We start from the raw sequence: 23384 nt of genomic DNA, 5'->3' as shown, positions 1-23384 counted from the left end.
CTAAGAAGACGGAAAATTTGGAAAATAAAGCTTGTAACTTTACATGCCTGTTGATATTGTGATAATAGCCACAGGACCACCAGTTTTACGTGGAATCCGAACCAAAGGGACGTGAGGTTTTATTAAAAAATCTCACATATTCAGCAAATTAGTGTTGTCAAGAGAATCTCTTCAGTTATTCTTCATTTAGACCTTTATTGAGTGTTATGTTACACAGCACACTACAGCCCAGTCTTAGGAATTAATGGGGAAAATTCTCATTCGTCAGGATTCGAACCGCAGCCGTCTTGGTTAGAAGCTAGTGACGATGCCACTCAGCTATCATGCCCCTGAAAAATTTGGGTTCGAGTCCCGAGAACAATAATACGGTATGTTTAACTTTTCCAACTAAGAAACGATTGCTTTGAGGGAATTTGTTCCATTAAGTAATTCCTAAGATTGAGCTATAGCGTGCTGTGTAACGTAACACTCGATAAAGATTTAAATGAAGAATAACTGAAGAGATTCGCTTGAAAACACTAATTTGATGAACAAGGCTTGCCACATTCTGACAGCTGAATGAGTAATTCTTATTTATAATTTAATTTACAAGACGGTGTGCGAAATACACGCTGCATTAGAATTTCCCGTCGTAGCTAACATTACTTCACTTATTTCGTTAACTAATTTTGTTTCTAGTTCTCTCATCGTTGAGAAATATTCCGTTTTATCAGTGTGCCAGCAGGTATCCTTGTCTCTAGAAATGTCCCCCAGGTATCAGAAATTATAGCTTTTCTCACGATCTTTAGTTTTATCTTCACCATATACTAAAGGCAATGCCTTGTCGTTGTAGCCACATATGACGATCTTCTACTAGCCTCTTCATGTTGCTATATGAACCACATGCCAGTTCACCGACGGAGTTCCTGATGTCATCCCCTGGCTCTCTTTCCCAGTAGTTTACCTTCAGTAATGGTTTCAGGTTTCAAAACGTGTCCAAGGAACTTTGTTTTCCTCTCCTTTATCGTATTTAATAACCATCGATCTAAGTTATTTAAAACAAGGTCATTTGCTTTTTTATCCATCCAACTTGTTTTTTGTAATTCTTCTCCAAAACCACATTTCCGCAGCCTCAAGTTTTGTTTCTTCGTGCTTCCCTAATGTCCAGGTTTCGCATCCATATAGTAGCACCCTCCAAACCAAGGTCTTGAGAAATGATTTTCTGGTATCCAAACTGAGGTGGTTGTTTAGCAATACGTTTTTCTTATTTCGGAAGGCTTGTTTTGCTACAACTATTCATTTCTTGATTTCCGAAAGGGGCCTCTTATCAGAGGTAATTACACTACCCAAATAGGAGAATTTTGTGACTTGTTCTATCGGTGTGTTATTTATTTTTAGTTTTTTCTACTTGTAGGCTTCTTTTTGTCTACTAACATTAATATTGTTTACATTTTTCTAAGGATTTGTTGAATGTTTTTAGCATCTTACTTATATCCTTTTCAGAATTAGCTAGGATAGCAATATCCTCTGCAAAACGGATACTGTTCACCTGAATATCATTAAAATTCACCCATTTAGTATTCTCTTTCAGTTCTCTAACTGCATTTTATATGAACATGTTAAAGAGATATGGTGACAGTGGGCAGCCTTGTCGTACTCCTCGTCTAATTTTTGCTTCATTAATATTAACTTCCGTGGTTTGAGCTTTATATAGATTCTGAATAAGATGTCTGTCTTTCCAGTCAAGTCCCATATTCCCCACTACTTGAAAAAGCAATTTCCTCTCAACAATATCGAAGGCTTTTTCCAAGTCAATAAATGTTATATAAGTTTTCCTATTTTTTTTTATACGAGTACAAATTATTTTTAATTCTACTTAGCTATTTTGAGAAGACATGTTTGTAGCATTAAAAGCACTCTTAATTTAAGAAAAGCAATATTAATTCATTAACCAATGTGCTGGGCCAACTCTCAATCCTCAGTAAGAATTTACTTGCAATGAGTAAACTAATCCTTCCTTCTTGATTATCTACCACATGGTGTGCAGAAGGTTGTAGGGTCTTATCTCAGCACAGTCGGTTTGCATTTACGAATGCTTAAAACATCTGTCATTTACAATGTTACAGAACCACTTTACATGACAAAATTTCTCCATTGTGGCATATCTTAGATCACATAGTAATAACCTGAGGGGGTGTTAGACACGTATTATTATTATTATTACCATTATCATTGTCGCCCATCCAAATAATGGTCAGGCCCTAAGTTGGTTGGAGGCCAGAGTACGCTTTCCGATCATACAGATAAATAACACTGTACACTACAGTGAATACTTATGAACTCTGGTAAGAGTTAGGAAATTCACATTTCTTGAGACAGTTTGATAGTACAACAGTATTACGGGTTCAATATTTGGAAACAGAAGAGATAATTGTCAAAATGATGAACAGGGAATGGAGAAGACCAAGGAAACTGTCGAAAGTATTGATATTTGTAAAACACTTGTGGGGAAAAATTAAAGATTGAATGAGGGAATGGTACACGCAGTTGAAGGTGCGAATAATTACGGACTTAACCTTGGCAAATAACAAACTGAAAACAGGAGATTCAGCAAGAGTACGCATGGTTAAATGTAATAAAGGACAGTTAAATTACAATACAGAAATGTATGCTAGTATAGCAATTCATGATTTCACGACCGGCGTTATGAACAATGTCTGTATTTTCCGGGCTTGTAGGCGATGGGCTAGGAGCATATGATGTTCCCGACGTTTCACCGAAAACTTATTCACATCTTCAAGGCTCTCAGTGGCCCACTGAGAGCTTCGTAGCCATCAAAGTCATTTGGAACCCGAAAAGAAAACAATCAGTGCCAGGGCAAGAGATGTTATAAATCTTCCCGTAATCCGTAATTGACTCACAAAGGTATTTATTGTCACACATCAAATTGGGGATAATGAAGCAGTTATTCAAAGCTTTGGACAAAAATGGCCCCTCCTTCCACACCTTATTGAGAAATTACCAATGCTCTCCGAATCAAAAGGTTTTTATGGGCCATAGATTCACCGACACATAAAGGATGTACATTTTAAAAATATCTTCACTGACAAGGGCTCCAGGCATGGGGCTCATTCAAGGATGTTATCAACAAGTTTCTGGAGAATGTTAAAGATGATCAACATGATTATATCGCGAAAACCATGCTAAAAAATTCAAGACACTTGATTGTAACCATAGTTGGCTACTACTGTAGGAAACCAAGGGTATGAGGCAAACATTTCAAGTCCACAGAGAAACTTATATTTCGACTAATAGATATCTAGTGCTACGTAAACAATGGTAAGATGGAAAAAACAGGAGTGTTACTATTTCGTCATATGTAGATCCACTTCCAATAATTCAGTCGCATGACGTTTTAACTTTTTTTTTTACAAGAAATAGCAGTCTACAAGGCATAAGACTTTTTGCGGATAATGGTGTATTGTATAGAATAGAAGGCTAAATAAGTTACAGAATTGTTAGCGACTGCAAAAAGACTTCGACAATATTGTGAGATGGACAGCAGACCATGGTATGATGGTATGATGGAACACGATATCATCACCAAGAAAAAATGTCCTCCGAAATCGACTTTCAACCTATTATGTCGTGGTAAGTACATTTAGTACGTGTTGAAGACATGTTAAGTACAAAACAAAAATGGCCAACCGGACACCAGTGGGATCCGAACTCACAACCTCCCGATTTCGCATCGGTTGCTCTACCAATTGAGCTATGGTAGCCTAGGCCATCTTTGTTCTGTTGGAAAGGATCTACTGCCATCAGACACTGTAGAGTGCGTTTAATTCACCCGTTGAGGGCCAAGTCAATGAATATTGAATTTTCACGACCGTTTTGTAATCGAAAACGAATTTCAACCTATTAGGTCGTGTTACGTACATTTATTACGTGTTGAAGACATGTTAACTACAGAACAAAAATGACCAAACGGACACCAGTGGGATCCAAACCCACAACCTCCCGATTTCGCGTCGGTTGCTCTACCAATAGCTCTATTGTCGGTGGAAAGATGGCGTGGATTGACAATTAGAATTACATACCAATAGCTCTTAGTTTTAAATGGTATTTAAGCTATAGCTGATGATGTCTACGATACAAGGACGAAACATGTGCTAGTTGATTTTAATTACATTGATATTTGTGTTGTAAGGTGGGACTTTTGTGTGAACTCTTTTATAAATGACATTAAAAGACGAATAATCTCGAGTGCAGGCTTTAAAGGTAGGAAATATAATATACAGGTAAACAACTGGAAGGGAATCTGCCACTCAGGCAACAACCCTCCGTGCAGGTCAATGATAACTGACCGGTTGACTGGTCAAAAGTTGTTTGGACTGTCCGCACGTAGGAGGCATGCTCGAATATGTGAACCGGACTATTGCGTGTTGGTTATAGGATGACCAGGAGAAAAATGAGTGGGGGCACTAAGAAAAATGAGTGGGGGCACTAAACACTTCGTAACGGAACAGCTTAAAAGTTAGTCAACTAATCCAGAAGCCACAAGTGTTCTATAGAACGTTACCAGATGCTACCCACGCACCGCGGTAGATCAACACCAGTTGCATAAAACATGTCCCAACATGAAAAAACCCACTCTGTTAACTTTTGTTTGGAGAAGACGTCTGTTTCTGTCAAAACAATTGTGCTGGGGTTACGAGACGCGGGCGTTTACACAGCCTCTGAACCTCCGTCAAAATATTAGTGTAAAGTTTAAAATGAAACGTCTTAAATGGAAGTGACAGGCAAGTCAACAGCTCCCATCTCGTTAATTACTACTTTATGTTTCGGTTTTTTTCCTTGCTTCATGGTACGCATACCCTTCCTAGAAAACGCAAGAGAAAAATGTAGCTTCCACCGAGGTCTTTTTATTATTTATTTATTTATTTATTTATTTATTTATTTATTTATTTATTTATTGATGGATTTATTGATTTGTTTGTTTGTTTGTTTGTTTGTTTAAACATTGTTGTGAACATTACAGATTTCCCCAATCACAATGCTCAATTCTATTTTCTATTTGAATATTAATCACAAATATTCGTTTATAGGAAGGGGAGTTAGGGATTGGAATAACTTACCAAGGGAGATGTTAAATAATGTCTAAATTCTTTGCAATTATTTAAGACAATTCTATGAAAACAACAGATAGGGAATCTGCTACCTGGGCGACTGCCCTAAATGCAAATCAGTGGTGAATGCTAGTCGATTCACATGATTCAGTCTCCGATATCATTGCGGCCTACTAGAAGATGGCGTTGTCATCGTTTGAAAAGTACTATCCCGAACGTGAAGATCCCCGAAGGCAAAACATATAGGTTGTAAATACAGACAGACAGCACTTTTCCATTAAGAAACACTTCAGCTTGTCTAATTACCGTCAGGAAAATGACTGGAAAGTACTTTTAAATCTATGAGTGTGAAATTCTGAATAGCAATGAAAAAATAATATTTTTGCTATTGGCTTTACGTCGCACCGACACAGATAGCTCTTATGGTGACGATGGGATAGGAAAGGCCTAGGAGTAGGAAGGAAGCGGCCGTGGCCTTCATTAAGGTACAGCCCCATCATTTGCCTGGTGTGAAAATGGGAAACCACGGAAAACCATCTTCAGGGCTGCCGACAGTGGGATTCGAACCCACTATCTTCCGGATGCAAGCACACAGCCGCGCGCCTCTAACCGCACGGCCAACTCGCCCGGTAAAATAATACTTCTTAAGGTTAAATCGTATTTAATTAAACAGGCCAACAAACAAATAAAAGTATCCGTTTCCTTAACAAAGTAGTCAATTCCAAGTAAACAGCGGTCAAGGAATATGAATATGACATAAGAACACTTTTATTAGCTCTTAGGTTTAAGATATTTGTATGTGTTGAACTCAAGCCCATGCACTCTTTTCCATTTATTGTACCTATTCGCTGGAGCGTTTCTGTCTTTTTTTATTTTCGTTTCTAGTCTAGTTTTGAGACATTTCTCACCACATTCCAATAAAATAACCATAGATGAGTTAAATTGCCCTGGCACTTTCTTTCAGTCACTGAAATGTCTTGATTGAAATGCTCTCCATGCTCGCCATGCGAAGTGCCACAATTTATTGGAAAGAAATCAAAATAAGAGAGAAGAAAGTGAATCTTCAACGGCATATTACAGTGGAAATCTTGGCTTTATGTCCCACTAACTAATTTTTCGGTTTTCGGAGACGCCGAGGTGCTGGTATTTGGTCCCGCAGGAGTTCTTTTACGTGCCAGTAAATATATCGACACGAGGCTGACGTATTTGAGTACCTTCAAATACCACCGGACTGCGCCAGGGTTGAACCTGCGAAGTTGGGGTCAGAAGGCCAGCGCCTCAACCATCTGAGCCACTCAGCCCGGCAACCGAACTCTTGGGATGTCCTCAATCAATCACGGGGATTCACAGCACATACGTTACAGCGAATGTGTGGTACGCAGAGTTTATCCTCATTCATTTCACAGTCGAAGTAATTGTTATTTGCTGCCTTTATTAATACAGTCAATTCACCTTTCTGAGATGAAAAAGTCACTTCATCGCCTACATAACAAAAGATATCCGCACTATTCACACGTTTACGCGGCATATTGAAAACTAAAAAATCGGGACTGAAAACCAAATAACAAGTTAGCTTAAGATAATGTATCTCTTGAAAATAAATCTACAATCTGCTTTACGTGGCACCGACACAGATAGGTCTTATGGCGACGATGGGATTGGAAAGGCCTAAGAGTGGGAATGAAGCGACGTGGTCTTAATTAAGGTACAGCCCCAGCATTTGTCTGGTGTGAAAATGGGAAACCACGGAAAACCATCATCAGGGCTGCCGACAGTATGGTTCGAACCCACTATCTTCCAAATGCAAGCTGACAGGTACGTGTTTTTCAAGAGAATGAGAGCTAACTAAGCGTTTCAAGCATCATATGTGCTTATTTCACATCAACATAAATAGGAATTGACTGTCTGCAATTCGGAAACACTTTTACTGTCGATCAATCGATTATTAAAACTTAAATGTAGGAACTTCAAAAATGGAAGCATTATTTACGAGTAAATTTGTTGGGACCAGGCTCTAATCTTATAGAAAAATAAATTACTTGGCCGCGGTTTCTTAAAGGTTGAGAAACGTTATTCTAACTTGTATTTCATTTCACCCCACGTCAGATTTGTATTTCGTGACGAAGTTTTTAAACCCAACGGGACAATCTCTCATCTGTCCTCACCAGTAATTTTTGTCTGAAAACGAGAAAATCCATAGCATACCAAGTCGTTCATATCAACCGGTCAGCACGTTTTTTTTGTTTTTTTGTTTTTTTGCAATCTGCTTTTTTTTTTTTTTTTTTACAATCGCGCCGACGCAGATAAGTCGTATGGCGACGATAGTATTTGAAAGGGTTAGGAGTGGAAAGGAAGAGGCTGTGGCCTTTAATAAGTTACAGCCCCTGCATTTGCCTGGTGTGAAAACGGGAAACCAAGGGAAACCATATTCAGAGTTGCCTACAGTGGGGTTCGAACCCACCATTTCCCGAATGCCAGCTAACAGCTGCGCGCCCCTAACCCCACACGGCCAACTCTGCATTTAAATTCGTTTCCATTGAATTTCAGTTTCGCTGATAGGTACGCTGAAGATTGTTAACCTACAGTGGCGCGTACTGTTTGTGAAAATGAAACGTCATAATTGACAAACAAGTCACCCAGGGCTTTTTAGCAACTGAGGCATTATTATTATTATTATTATTATTATTATTATTATTATTATTATTATTATTATTATTATTATTATTATTATTTGGATCATTTGTTGAAAGGCGAGCGTCATGTTTCGGTCCAGAGGGCCTCGTGTTCGATTCTTGGCTGGGTGGAGAATTTTAGCCATGCCCATTTAATTCCTCTGATTCGGTGACTGGGTACTTTGTCTGAATACACCTCCCTTCATGTTCACACACTACGCTACCAACCACCACCCTATGTAGAAGGATGTAGGGTAAAGGGAGATATATTCGCGATGCAGGTAAGTTCGTGATAAATCTTTGAATATCATGAACTTCCCTATTGCAGACTAAGCATTTACACTTTACTACTAGTTCACGGAGTTCTCAAGAGATCTCTGGCTACTTGCATTGGTCTTCATCGCGCTCTACCTGACACATGAAACTTATTCAAAGATTTATCACGAACATACCTCACTTTACCCTACTTACAATACTATTGCATGTTTCTGTTAAAGTTTATAATTCACAGCAAACAACGTGCTTCCTGTTCTATAGCTTTTAAAACTTGTTTATAATTCATAAACTTGGGGTGTCATTGTACTGTAATTTACCCTATGTACTTACTGGCGGAATAATTCTAAACAACCTGTGTAACCGTGGTGACTACCTTGGTGTATGAATTTGTAGTCCGCTGAAGGTTGGCAGGTAAGCGCCTCTGGCCTTCAGAAAGGTAACATTCCAGCGTCTGGCAAGAGTTGAAGTAGTTGTCCTTTTCTTTTGGCTGAAATTTAGTGGCGCGTAGTTTGAATTTGGATCGGAAATGTAGTTTTAAAGAATTTCGAGTTTTTGAAAAAATACTGACGTTTTTAATTTGTAAAATAAAAGGGAACCCCCAAAGGCCTGGGTTCGATTTCCGGCTCTGCCACGAAATTTGAAAAGTGGTACGAGGGCTGGAACGGGGTCCACTCAGCCTCGGGAGGACAAATGAGTAGAGGTGGGTTCGATTCCCACCTCAGCCATCCTGGAAGTGGTTTTTTGTGGTTTCCCACTTCTCTTCCAGGCAAGTGCCGGGATGGTACCTAACTTAAGGCCACAGCCGCTTCCTTCTCTCTTTCTTGTATATCCCTTTCAATCTTCCCATCCCCCAACAAGGCCACTGTTCAGCATAGCAGGTGAGCCACCTTGGCGAGGTACTGGTATTTCTCCCCAGTTGTATCCCCGACCCAGTGTATCGCGCCCCAGAACACTGCCCTTGAGGCGGTAGAGGTGGGATCCCTCAGTGAGGCCGAGGAAAAAACCAACCCTGGAGTGTAAACAGATTAAGAAAGAAGAAGAAAATAAAGGGTACAGCGCTTATCGTGCTTGTCGCTGGTACTGAGTTAAGTTGTGAAAGGGGCTCAGTGGAGCGGGAAGCCTGCCCACAGACGTACATTGTCGGACAGAAATGAGCTCCAGCGATGATGAAATTTTTCTCATGGACTCTGTTACCACCAAGGTTTTGGCACAGAAAACAGTGGGTGTTCATGAAATAAATAAGAATAGGGGTCGCAATAGGGAATATTATCACCTGTTCGGAGAAGAGAAGAAACACAGTGATAGATTTTTCAAATATGTAAGAATGAATCTAGAAACATTTAATTATAAGATAGAGCATCATCTACTGAAGCAGTGGTGACTTTCCTTCATAGCTAGGATGAACCACAGGACACATTATGAACGCTATAATTAACACCACCCTTCTGATCACACTGAATGCTACCCAGCGACTGGGAACCAGCGCAGGAAAACACTAAACATCCCTGCTATATTGTAGATATGTGCAGACAGCCTGCTTGGAGAAACTCGCTTCACCCTTCACTGCGAGCTGCGTAAACTTAAATACACAGACTGAATCCTGTTGTACGGTGCCGCTTGTTTGTCCGCGCTGGCAGCCAGCAAGCAAGCAGGTAAAAATGGCGTATGGCTTTTAGTGCCGGGGGTGTCCGAAGACAAGTTCGGCTCGTCAGACACAAGTCTTTCGATTTGACGCCCGTAGTCCACCTGCGCGTCGTAATGAGGACGAAATGATGAAGAAGACGACACATACACCCAGCCCTCGTGCCAAGGGAATTAACAAATAATGGTTAAAATTCCCGACTCTTCCGGGAATCGAACCCGAGACCGCTGTCACCAAAGGCCAGCACGCTAAACATTTAGCCATGGAACCGGACAGCAAACAGGTAACCATTCCCCACGGTATGCAAGTCCCGACAAGGCCCCTGTTCAGCATAGCAGGTAAGGCCGCCTGGGCAACGTACCGGTCCTCCTACCCGGTTGTAATCCGACACAAAATCTCTCGCGCCAGGACACTGCCCTTGAAGGGGTAAAGGTGAGATCCCTTACTGAGTCCGAGGGAAAAAACAACCCTGGCCGATAACCGGATTAAGAAAGAAAGAAAAAAAGAAAACTGAGCCAAATCCACATTCACTGCCACCCCAGATATTTTAGGAAAGGCTAGGAAGAAGAATTAGGATAACAGCGTTGATGTTTCGGTGTCTACTTACCCGAAACAGTCATTACGGTCATCAGTTCTGTACATTTGCAAGTACAATCTTTTTGTGACCTGATGTGCATGGCCTGAGCGTATGAGTAATTATTTCAGGCTACTGTTCGAAAAGATACCACAGAAGTATGGTACTGTCCCAGCAAATGTCTGTAACAACTGGAGAAAATTAAACTCGAGATTTCAAATTTTTTAAACTCTACTCTTGAATTTCAAAATTTCTCAGTTCTGGTATTGATTGGGATTCAGTAGAGATAATGAAAAAAGTACAGAAAAAGTTAACTGTACATTGACTTTGATTGCAGGTCACGACGACTTTTGGCATGTGTCCTGAGGAGGAATTTCTTACGCATATACTGAAGGACATTGCTAGGATAATAACTAATTTCCAAGTTCCAGAAAAATCATTTCATCCATGGTCAAAATAATTACAGCAACACGTAATATCATGGATTCGCATATGTTAATAACAGATATTATTTTCAGTGGGAGCCTCCGTGGCTCAGACGGCAGCGCGTCGGCCTCTCACCGCTGGATACCGTGGTTCAAATCCCGGTCGCTCCATGTGAGATTTGTGCTGGACAAAGCGGAGGCGGGACAGGTTTTTCTCCGGGTACTCCGGTTTTCCCTGTCATCTTTCATTCCAGCAACACTCTCCATTCTCATTTCATAGCATCTATCAGTCATTAATATATCACTTTGGGAGTGGCGACCCCATCGTACTAACAGCCTATATATATGCTTCATTCATTAAATCCCTGACCCGGTCAATGACTGGAAAACAGGTTGTAGGTTTTCATTATTTTCAGTGTGTTTCAACATGTGTGTACGGAGGCAACTTGGAAATTTGTTTCGAGGAGGGGACGGGGAAGATCAAGAATATTTATCGATGAGTTAATAAATTTTCCGGATTCAGAATATACAATATCTAACCGAGATTTGGGGGCACGTGACAGGACACACGACTTATCACTGAATGAGCAGTGCAGCAGAGGAGGAGGGGGAGGAGTGTGTCGCCTCAGCTGCGTGTGTGGGCATTTTAACTTGACGTTGTTTAGGATACCTGCCCGTCAGTTTTGACGTTCCGTGTTACTCTAACGGATGGCAGAGTAAGCCAGATCTCTCTTGGGCGATCTATGGATGAGTTTTAATTAACTGTGTCGGGTAAACATTAAAAGTTTCACCAGAGAAGCCGATATCGCATGAGATGGACTCTAACGGATGGCAGAGTAAGCCAGATCTCTCTTGGGCGATCTATGGCTGAGTTTTAATTAATTGTGTCGGGTAAACATTAAAAGTTTCACCAAAGAAGCCGATATCGCATGAGATGGAGTATCGAATGGACGTTCTTCCACCCATCCCGAATACACTGATTTACAAGGGGTAGATAGTCTATCTGAGATAGATGTTTACTGTTTCTAGTGCAGATTTCCATGCTGATGTCACATCTGAAAACCGTTTTACCCTATTACGTCGGGTTTTGAAGATGTTGACAACGTCTTATTTTTCATGGAATAGCGTTCTTTAAGAATTGTTTTCAATGTTTTTTCTTTATTTTTCATTAAAACCGGAATATTTTCATTTTATTTTATTTTATTTTCAGCGACAGTGGACATTATGGGGTCCAGAGGTTGCATCAATTGAACAAATCTGTTTTGCTACGTGTGTAGCTATGTAAAAAAACAAATCTAATAAGTGTCATGTGATGCATTTACAGTAATCTTAGTTAAAGCCGTGTTCATTAGTTCTCCATGTAGCTATCAATGCTCAAGCGAAACTTCTGTCTGTGGAGTTGTTTTTCTTCATACAGTGTTCAAACATATGTAAATGGTTGATGCCGTATATCTCAAGAACGGTTGGGAGATAAAGACAGTGGTTTTCATATTTTGAAACAAAATGTTTCAGTTGTATAGAAACGCTCGTTTGATACCAAGATATCCACCGAAAGTAATTTTTTGTTGATCAGTATTACTTCTGCCAGGTTCGGCTCCATGGCTAAATGGTTAGCATACTGGCCTTTGGTCGATTCCCGGCAGGAATTTTAACCATCACTGGTCAGTTTCACTGGCACTGGGGCTGGGTGTATTGGTTGTCTTCATCATCATTTCATCCTCATCACGACGCGCAGGTCACCTACGGGAGTCAAAACAAAAGACCTGCACCTGGTGAGCTGAACATGTCCTCGGAGACTCCCGGCACTAAAAGCCATGCGCCATTTCATTTTAATTTTTTACCTCTGCCAGGTTAGAACCTGCAATCTTGGAATCCATAGGCCGACCCTCTACCACTTATCCACAGAGGGAATTATTATTATTATTATTATTATTATTATTATTATTATTATTATTATTATTATTATTATTATTATTATTCTGGTGAGACACAGTCCTTAAAGTGCTCGGTATCTTCTCGTATGGGCTAAAACACTGTGTTATCATATGAACAATTATGTATGTGCGTGTATTTCCAGTCCACAGATTTTCGCAGTATCTATCTATAAAGTCCGCCTCTGCGGTGTAGTGATTAGTGTGATTAGCTCCCACCCACGGAGGCCTGGGTTCGATTCCCGGCTCTGCCACGAAATTTGAAAAGTGGTACGAGGACTGGAACGGGGTCCACTCAGCCTCGGGAGGTAAATTAAGTAGAGGGGTGTTCGATTCCCACCTCAGCCATCCTCGAAATGGTTCTCAGTGGTTTTCCGCTTCTCCTCCAGGCAAATGCCGGAATGGTGTCTAACGTAAGCCCACGGTCGCTTCTTTCCCTCTTTCTTGTATATCTCTTCCAAACTTCCCATCCCCTCACAAGGCTCCTGTTCAGCATTGCAGGTGAGATCACCTGAACGATGTACTGGTCCTCCTTCTCAGTTTATCCACTGACCCACAGTCTCACGCTCCAGGACACTGCCCTTTTGAGGCGGTAGATGTGACATCCCTCTCTGAGTCCGAGGGAAAGCCCAACCCTGGAGGGTAAACGGATTAATAAAGAAAAAAAGAAAGAAAGATTTTTAATAGTAAGCCCAAATAAGATTCCGGTAAGACATAGTCCTTAAAGTGCTCCGTAACTTCTCACATGGGCTAAAACACTGTGTTATCATATGAACAATTATGTAAGTAGGTATGTTCAGTCCACAGTTTATCGCAGTATCTATCTATAAAGTCCGCCTCTGTGGTGTAGTGGTTAGTGTAATTAGCTGCCACCCATGGAGGTCCGGGTTCGATTCCCGGATCTGCCACGAAATTTGAAAAGTGGTGCGAGGACTAGAACGGGGTCCACTCAGCTTCAGGAGGTCAACTGAGTAGAGGAGGGGAGGGGGGGGGTTCGATTCCCACCTCAGATATCCTCGAAATGGTTTACCACTTCACCTTCAGGCAAATGCCGGGATGGTACCAACTTAACGGCATGGCCGCTTCCTTCCTTCCTTCCTCGTCTATCCCTTCCAATCTTCCTGTCCCCCACAAGGCTCCTGTTCAATACAGCAGGTGAGGCAGCCTGGGTGAAGCGCTCGTCCTCCTTCCAGTTGTATCCACGACCCAAAGTCTCACGCTCCAGGACACTGACCTTGAGGCGGTAGAGATGGGATCCTTCGCTGAGTCCGAGGGCAAAACCAACCCTGGACGGTAAACAGATTAAGAAAACAAAGAAAGATCTATCTATAAAAGTTATCAGAACATTGCATTCTCCTTCCGTTGTATATTCCGATGTATATTGCACATAGTTATAGTGAGCATTGGTCGGCGTTTGACTTCTACTTGTAATATAATATGAAGTATTCGTAATGAAACTGAACATTCTAAAAAAAAATAAAAAAAGAAGAGATTTTTTTTTTCGAGGAGAAGGGAAGGTCTGGAGGTCCTGGACATTCTCCAAATACGCCCTTGGATGAAGCTAACCACCATGGTAGGCATTACTACTAATATCAATCAACAATACAGTAGTGAACCACCGTCGAATTACATCCATGAATTTCGCAATTACATAATCTTCAAAGTTGAAATTTACCGGAAGATGATTATACAGAAATCACCTGAAGGCACTCTCAGAATAAAATAGGTAAATGAATAGAAGGCATCGCTCTCGGTAAGTGAGATAACAAGAAATTACCTCAACAGGATCGATGTTCAGGGAACAGGTGCGACCGAAGCGAGGTACAGAACTGGCATTAAGCTTACCTGTCGCAGAAGCATCCAATAGGCTGACGATGAGGTGGCTGAGAAAACGTTGTTTTCTTTAACTTGTAATAATCACAATGCACTCACTACTGTACTTTCAAAAATTCTGACACTATCTTGAAAACAATACTATGCACACTAAAGAAATATTTTATCACTTAAATTCTTAAGCGGAACTCGTGGCAGAAAAGACTGTACATACGATGACACAGAGCAAACAGGAAGTCACCAGAAACGAACTGTTTTGGACAAAAAATAACAACACGGTATAAATATTGCTTTAAAAATTAACCTATCACGTTGTAAGTGCTTACCGGTATATATTCAACACTTCCATTTTCCGTACAACTGATTTTTAGTAATTAATAACTATCGTGATGAGTATATTTTTCGACAAGGTGTACGACGAACGTAAACTGGCTTGCATGTGTTATTGTTTGTGTGAACGTCATGTATATATTCCCCCGTTACTATAGAAACCACTTACCCTGCGCACGCACACGACTGTGACTGAGAGGACCGGCAAGGTGGCTGCCATCTACCCACAGGCAAGCTGGCGCGTTCGATCCCGTAAGGACGAAACTCTCGCATTGGCCGTTGGAGAACTCACCTTTATTATCATTATTCTACTTGAGGAAGGGCTCTATCTCTGATGCAAATATCATTCAAGGTAACTGAATGAGTGTCAGATATGTTCCTCAATCACAACAGAGCAAGTGTTTACAATTTAGAAAGGGAAAGTAAACCCGTTCGGAGTTGTATTAGAGCGCGATAAGCACATTTATTGTTTAGTGTCGCTATCTATCGGCAGAGTTGCAGAATCTCTAAAGTATGTTGTCCGAGCAACTCCTGTAAACTGTATTTGCATCGGTGCCGGAAGAATAGGCAAACCGCAGTGCTTGGAGTGCTGTGACCTACTAATAACCTGAATGCAGCGAATGAGATAGTGTAATGTGTAATAACAATATCCACATGCATGGTATGGAGTACCGACATAGAGCCTTTCTCACCTGCCGCTTCAGCACAATGTAGAGTGTAGGGTTATGACATCACCCCTTCACAATGGACACAGACATTTTAGAATGACTGTAAATGACCGGAACCTGTGAATGTCCAGATATAACTTCAAACATTTGGAATGAGCGCCACCAGATTTAAAAATAAGGATTGAAAGGAAAGAAATAGTTAAAAATAAGTTCTCATATCACTTCTATTGATATGTTTAATGATGTTTTCTTTTTCTCTATTTTCGTTACTAGATATGTCATAGCAGCGTGTTCTACTTCAAATGTATAATAAATACTGCCTTACAAACTGTGTTAATATGAAGTCCCCGATCCTTGTAATTTATCTGGAGTCAGCTTCATATGACATTAGCAGACCGGTGTTAAAAAAAAAAAAAAAGATCATAGTATGAAGGTAAAATTAGTATTCTAGAGGACAAACTGGAGCAAACATTCCTTTATACGAAGAGGAATTTGGGACTGGAATAATTTACCAAGATAAATGTTTGACAAACGTCAAACATCTTTGAAATAATTGATGAAAAGACTAGGTAAGCAATTGCTAGGGAATCTGCCACCTGGTCTACAGTCCTAAATGCAGATCAGTGATGATTTATTTATTTATTTATTTATTTATTTATTTATTTATTTATTTATTTATTTATTTATTTATTTATTTATTTATTTTAGAAGTGAAGCTTCCACGGTGTGAAGAATTATTTAATTTAATTTCCGGATTGAACCGTGTTGTACTTGTACGCATATCACGTACAGTTTGCCGACGTTTCGAATATAGTGCAGTATTCTTTGTCAAGGCGACTGAAATACCCCTACTCGATCCGAGGTAATCAGTCTCCTAGGCAGAAATTATTCTACTAGAGTGGCCTTGATCTTGGCCTTTTATATCCTAGCCTTTCTGGCTGACGTAAGCCCTGGCTGTCTCGCGAGGCTTCTGGAAAGTATATGTCACAGCCAGTGCTTCCCACCATCTCCCGAATGCAAGCTTAAGGCTACTTGGCCCACACCGCACCCAATTCCATCGGTTAGTAAGTTGTTGAATGCGAGACCTACAATGCGCATCAACACCCCCCCCCCTCCCTATCTTTCTCTCTCCGTCACGGCACTTCCTATAGTTTTAAACCGATGTCTTCACTCTTCGAGGGGTCAAACCTTTGTTTCCCTTATGATTAATATCACGACGGGATTATAATATCACCTTTCTACCTTTAAACAACAATAACCACCAACACTGTCCTATTTCTCGTCCATAGGTTACGAGCAGCCGATAATTCTAATTGTTCTACGCCTTAAAACCAACACTAATTTGGTCCCATTTAAAACAAATACCGGTAACTTACTTATAGAAGTCCTTGTCAATATTTTAGTCGAAAAGTGAAAAGATGTCTATCGCGAAAAATACGTAAGTAAATTGCAGTCGCTCATGCAATGAATAAAGAGCAAAGTTGACCACCTTACCTGTCAAAATCCTCCACAATCAGCCGTGACTAAGAAAGTAACGTGCGATAACAGGTAAGGTCATGTAAAGGTCTGAACTGCACGTTCGAAAACCTTGTTCTTATCTCACGCGCCGGTGGAGTTATTGGTTGAATTGGAATACGGCCCACGGCAGACATACTCTTAGCCAGCCATGACGCAAGATTTAATGTTGCGCTGGCTCACTGTGTGCCTAGAAAATGCAACGTGCATAGCACCTCTCTAAAGATGAGAGGAGGAAACCCGCAGAGAAAGTGAAACAATAGTCTGGCCCAGTGACGGATGCTATAGCCCGCCAGGCAGCCATGGTCGTTAAGACGTCAAGAACACATCGTTTGAGAAACACTGTGTTTTGCCGGTTCGAGTTCCGTTGATAGAAAACATTTTCACTGTCATATTTTTACCAATAAAACACCGTCTCTTATCGCTCTAGTTTATTTCAGGATGATCCAATAAATGCGCACACACACACACGTGCAATTCCATTCAACAATGAATGACCAAACTCCATTAATTATTAAAAACATTTAAGCTCTTTAGGCTTTTTCAATCGTGAAATTACCAGCGTTTCGCCCCAGTGTGGCAGTGGGCTCATCAGTTGGATTGCTACACCTTTCCAAGACGCTGGTGGCTAGTGCGCCGTTGAGACACTACTGCAAGGACAATGCAGTGACGGTGCACTAGGGGAAGCATGTGCCTCCACATGTATAAATGCCTGCCAAAGGCACTAGCCACCAGCGTCTTGGGAAGGTGTAGCAATCCAACTGATGAGCCCACTGCCACACTGGGGCGAAACGCTGATAATTTCACGATTGAAAAAGCCTAAAGAGCTTAAATGTTTTTTAACATTTGCAATCGATGAAATTAAATTATGGTTTCCTTCTAGAAACCTTATTTCTGATATAAGGCCAAAGGCTTGAACACAGAACTACTGGCCGCTCAACACACGATGACTGTTCCTTGGTTCGACCCCAAAGAAAGTCTAGTAATTCACATTCAAATACAGTGAGCCATTCAATACGGACAACCAAACAAGCAACAGTTCAACAGTGCTAACCAACAGGACAATACTTCCCACAACAACGACCATTAACACTGTCCCAATTACACTCATGATAGCTGCTCCAATCGCTGACTCTACGACGATCTTTACTCCAAGGATGCACACACACACACACACACACACACACACACACACACACACGCACACACACACACATATTCCTCTATTCCGTACGCTACGATACTCTGAGTCCGGTGGAACACTAACGGCAGCCAACACTACTACAACGTTCATCAGTCCAGCTACTCACTCGACACTCCGACGCAAAAACAACACCTCGTTCAGACTCCGGCGGGGACACTGGTGACAGCCAACATCGCTGTCGCCCCTCACCCGAATATACTGACTCCAACTCTAACTTACTGTCCGCAGCTGCTGCTACTACTACTAAAATGTTTAATTCCTCCCCTGAAGGGGGAGGCGGGCCACTTAGACGGTGACACCGTCTCTCAGGCCGGAAGATTTGTTACGGTGAAGGAGATGCTCGGAGACGGTGAGGGGGATGGCGGCCGTGACCTATACTAGGAACTGACCCGGCATTCGCCTTAGGGCAGGAGATTGGAAAACCACGGAAAACCATTCTCAGGACAACTGATGGTTGGGGCCAGCCATGAGGTCCAGCCCTGTCCCGTCTCCCGAATGCAGAGGCGTAGAGCCACGGTACATCCGTGGCCACCCGTTCTCTGATCGGCTGGCCGGTCAGAGTGCAGAGCTGTTGGACCACGGACCAGCCATGGTCACGCATTGGCTGAGAACCACTCTGCATGGTGGTGATTATTGTTTCAAGAGGAAATACGACTAGGCAACCATCCTCTATATAACACTAATCAGAGAGAAAAAATGGAAGGGGTCCGACACTTCGAAAAATGAAGGTATCACCCAAAGGAAGACAAGGGCCGCGAAAGGCATGAAAATTAAAGACTCCCTAGGCATTCCTACGTAATACCGTCGGGGTCTGAAAAGAACAAGAGTTGGCCAAGGGAGGTCAGATAGGATAGATTAAAGTAAGGAGCCTGGCACAAGTAAGTGGAAGCAGTGCCAGGACTCAGCTAAGGGCCCCGTGTTCACCAACCCACGTTCTAAAGTTCAGAGCCTCTGGGACCCCTTTCAGTCGCCTCTTACGACAGGTAGGGGATATCGTGGGTGTTATTCTATCGCCCCCACCCACAGGGGGAGAACGACTCTGCATATACCGACCTTACTGTCCGTGACTAGCCTCCTTTTTATCGTTCATGTGATGAGTACCGGAATATTCTTGTTGCACCTTCCAGAAACGGACGGGGAGTCCAGAGAACATTGCACAAAAAGGTCGACTCTGGTCTTTTGACTCACTAGCCTTTTCTAGCAAGTACTGAAGGGGTTACCACCGGGCTGGCACGTAACAACATGTTGGCCGGCAGGGTAGGAGAGTGGTGGCATGCAATTTTTAATCACTAGATTGTGTACCAAAAGCCTGGATTCAATTTCGAACTTCTCCGTAGCGTTCATATGGATTGAGAGCATGTGACGCTGTTGATGGTGATTCATCCACCGGATGGAGTCGTTAAGCCTTGAGCAGACCCACTGGTGTCATTCGACAGGAGTAAACTAATACCAACACCACGTTTGGTTGTGGTGAGGATTATTGTTTTAAGAGGATGAACAACTGGGTAACCATCCTCTTTTACCACTAATCAAAGGGAAGATGAGTACAGGTCCAATTTGTTACAATTTTCTGTACGTCGCACCGACACAGATAGGTCTTATGACGGCAGTGGGATACGAAGGGCTAGGAGTGGGAAGGAAGCGGCCATGACCTTAATTAACGTACAGACCAAGCATCTGCCTGGTGTGAAAATGGAAAACTACTGAAAACCATCTTGAGGGTTCGAGTCTACTATCTCCCGAATGTATCCAAGTAACTCGTCATAAATCATCATGGAGCGCTTAGAAAACTGGTAAATTTTCCATTACGAATAGGACAAATCTTTGCGTGACATCAGCAAATAGTAGCCTAAATCGCACTCTAATGTTGGTAATCGTTTTCGCCAGAAGAATAGAGTAGAAAACAAAGAAGAAGAACAACTGAGCGAGTTGACCATGCGGTTAGGCGTGCGCAGCTGTGAGCTTGCATTCGGAAGATACAGGGTTCGAGCCTCACTGTCGGCAACCCTGAAGATGGTGTCCGTGGTTTCCCACTTTCACACCAGGCAAATGCTGGGGCAATACATTAATTAAGGCGACGGCCGCTTCCTTCCCACTCCTAGACCTTTCCTATCCCACCGTCGCCACAAAACCTGTCTGTGTCGGTGTGACGAGAAAATAATTGTAAACAAAAATTAAAACCAAGATCTTAGAGAACCCTTTTAGAATGACATATCCTGTCTTCTACTGATATCTTACTGTGGCCAGTTGGCATTCAAGACTGTCTACAAGCGAGACACTAAGTTCCTGTATTTTTTTCAAACCAATATATGATCTACTCCCCAACTACTCTTGAAACCGATAGCAGCCGAAGGAAAAATAAACAATACAGTATATTAAATTGAGATGCAATGGATGATTTTATCATCTGGTTATTTTTATATGTGAAGGTAGGACGGAGAAGAATTCGGAAGATTTCCACATAAATTTCGTAATTTCTGGAATCTTCTTAAAAATCGGAAGATCTTCCGAAATTTCAGGGGACCTCGCAACACTAACTCTCATTTCCCACCGGACGAATTGGCCGTGCGGTTAGGAGCGCGCAGCTGTGAGCTTACATCCGGGAGATAGTGGGTTCGAACCCTACTGTCGGCAGCCCTGAAGATGGTTTCCCGTGGTTTCCCACTTTCACACCCGGCAACGCCACGGCCACTTCCTTCCCACTCCTAGGCCTTCCCTATCCCATCGTCGCCATAAGACCTATCTGTGTCGGTGCAACGTAAAGCAACTAGCAAATAAATAAAATAAATCGCATGTCCCACACTTCCAATCAAACAGTACTGCAACCATTCGGATCGGATCTATAGTTCCGGAACAATAAGCTTGAGTATAAGCATATGATTCCGTTACAAAAAAGTTCGAATGCATGTAACCTGATTTTGCCACGTCAATACTCTTACTCCATGGCACTACAGCCCTTGAAGGGCCTTGGCGTCCTTGATGACTTCTGCTCACTCCGCTCTGTCCCGCGCTTACCCCCGCCAACCTCGGACTCCCGGATGACGTAGATCTTCCTCCACATCATCCAGCCAAATTTTCTTCTTCTCCGTCTTTCAGATTTACAGATTATTTCATCTTCACAGCATTGCCATTCACAAACCTTATCATTTGTCCTTTCCCACTGCCTGGGTCTGTATTTTTTTTTTTTTTTTTTTTTTTGCTAGGGTCTTTACGTCGCACCGACACAGATAGGTCTTATGGCGACGATGGGATAGGAAAGGTCTTGGAGTTGGAAGGAAGCGGCCGTGGCCTTAATTAAGGTACAGCCCAGCATTTGCCTGGTGTGAACATGGGAAACCACGGAAAACCATCTTCAGAGCTGCCGACAGTGGGATTCGAACCCACTATCTCCCGGATGCAAACTCACAGCCGCGCGCCTCTAACCGCATGGCCATCTCGCCCGGTGCCTGGGTCTGTCCGATATATTTGTCCAGCTTCTGTCGTTAGGTTTCGTACCGTGTGTTTTTTCGGGGGCGAGTCCGGCTCCATGGCTAAACGGTTAGCGTGCTGGCCTTGGGTCACAGGGGTCCCGGGTTCGATTCCCGGAAGGATAGGGAATTTTAACCATCATTGGTTAATTTTGCTGGCACGGGGGCTGGGTGTATGTGTCATCATCATTTCATCCTCATCATGGCGTGCAGGTCACCTACGGGTGTCAAATCAAGAGACCTGCACCTGGCGAGCCAAACATGCCCTCGGACACTCCCGACACTAACCGCCATTTCATTCTGTTTTTTTTTTTTTTTCGGGGCGATCTGTTAGGCCAGCGCCTAATCCCCGGCCGGGAAGACCAGGATATCCCATTTAGTCTCGATCATCATCTTCAACCTGTCTGGCATGGGAGGCCGGCATTGCTCTCAAGATCGTTTGACCACGCAAGTCCTACCCCCACGACAAGGTTAGGATATGATTGGTGGGGGTCACGTTATTAAATAAATAAATAAATAAATAAATAAATAAATAAATAAATAAATAAATAAATAAATAAATAAATAAATAAATAAATAAATAAACACAACCATGTGTGCTCCGAAGTTTGGAATGTTTACTAGTACTAAAATATCATTTTTGGTCCAAATTCTTAGCAGGGCCCCCCTTAACTGCTATACGAGGCAACTGGAGTACAGTAGACGACAATGCCAGAAATTTTGGCCAGATCAAAATATAGCAAAATGAGCAATGGCATTCCGAGCGTGACTATTGTGTGTCTGGATGTTATGAAGGTACTACTCCTAGGACCGGCCGTGCTACAAGAGCACTTTGTAAGGAAAGCAACGGAAAACCACCAGACTCCTGGCAAACTACCTCTCACTCCTGTCATGCCTAGTACGACTCATTTTGGTACAGCCACCGGTTTTTTGCGATTACCCTATAATCGCATACCCTTTGAGAATCCAACCAGCCTTCGTGCTAACGACCAACAGGCTTGCCATACACTTGAAAGTAGCCACAAGAACGATTATTTTCTATACCGGTAGTACAAAAAAGGTTAAACAATACAGTGTATTACTGGGTTAGATATGGGCTAACATTAACAAGTTTAAATGAAACATACATTTACATCTTTAAGAAATCGCCCAGAGCCTTTTGTTTTAAAATATAACCTAGTTTTTGAGTAGTAATGTTGCACCAACTTATAAGAAGCATAAAGTCAGTTCGGCGTAGCTTTCACTTGCTGCTGGGCGTACTGAGAACCCTCGGTGTGGGTCTATCACTGGTACTAGCACAGTCTCTTCAGGTACGTCTCCGTTGCCAGTGTTTTTAGCGGGTTAACTCATCATTTCAACGAATGAAACATACGCTACTATATCCCAAATCGTCAAGGTTATAGGAATAACGTATAGGTGCACGCCCTGCAGTTTGCAACAACCCTCTGTCATAGATCTCCCAACAGAAGACCGATTTCCCTGCCATCTAGTAGAGTAAAGCGGAACGTGGAAATTGGCACGCAGGCAACCTAAATGGCGTCAAATAAAAATGCTGTACACAGTTACTGAGACCGTAGGCCATTATTATTACAGTAAAAAGCAAAGTCACCCCCGTACAGGCCATGAAGGCCCTTGGAGGAGTGGAAGGTAAAGGCTTCCACCATTGTTAACCCCGGCACGTGATGGGGTAGAGTGGTTAGCTCTACGCCCGACCGCCTTTGCTCCCTGGAATTAACCAG

General features: G+C 42.2%; 2 protein-coding genes across 2 annotated transcripts in view; both read right to left on the bottom strand.

Moving 5' to 3' along the window:
• The window catches only part of bdg (bedraggled), an 842871-nt gene extending 827895 nt beyond the window's left edge, over positions 1 to 14976 (bottom strand). Inside the window, exon 1 of the mRNA XM_067143397.2 lies at positions 14474 to 14976. The gene's annotated coding sequence lies outside the window, so the exon portion shown is untranslated. The remainder of the gene's footprint in view (positions 1 to 14473) is intronic.
• Acat1 (Acetyl-CoA acetyltransferase 1) overlaps positions 1 to 23384 on the bottom strand; it is a 226245-nt gene that overhangs the window by 55247 nt on the left and 147614 nt on the right. The gene's annotated exons all lie outside the window — the stretch shown is intronic.

Source organism: Anabrus simplex, chromosome 3, assembly GCF_040414725.1.
Source record: "Anabrus simplex isolate iqAnaSimp1 chromosome 3, ASM4041472v1, whole genome shotgun sequence".
Lineage (NCBI taxonomy): Eukaryota > Metazoa > Arthropoda > Insecta > Orthoptera > Tettigoniidae > Anabrus > Anabrus simplex.
Note: the sequence above shows the minus strand (reverse complement) of the source record. Positions and strands in the feature narration are given on the sequence as shown.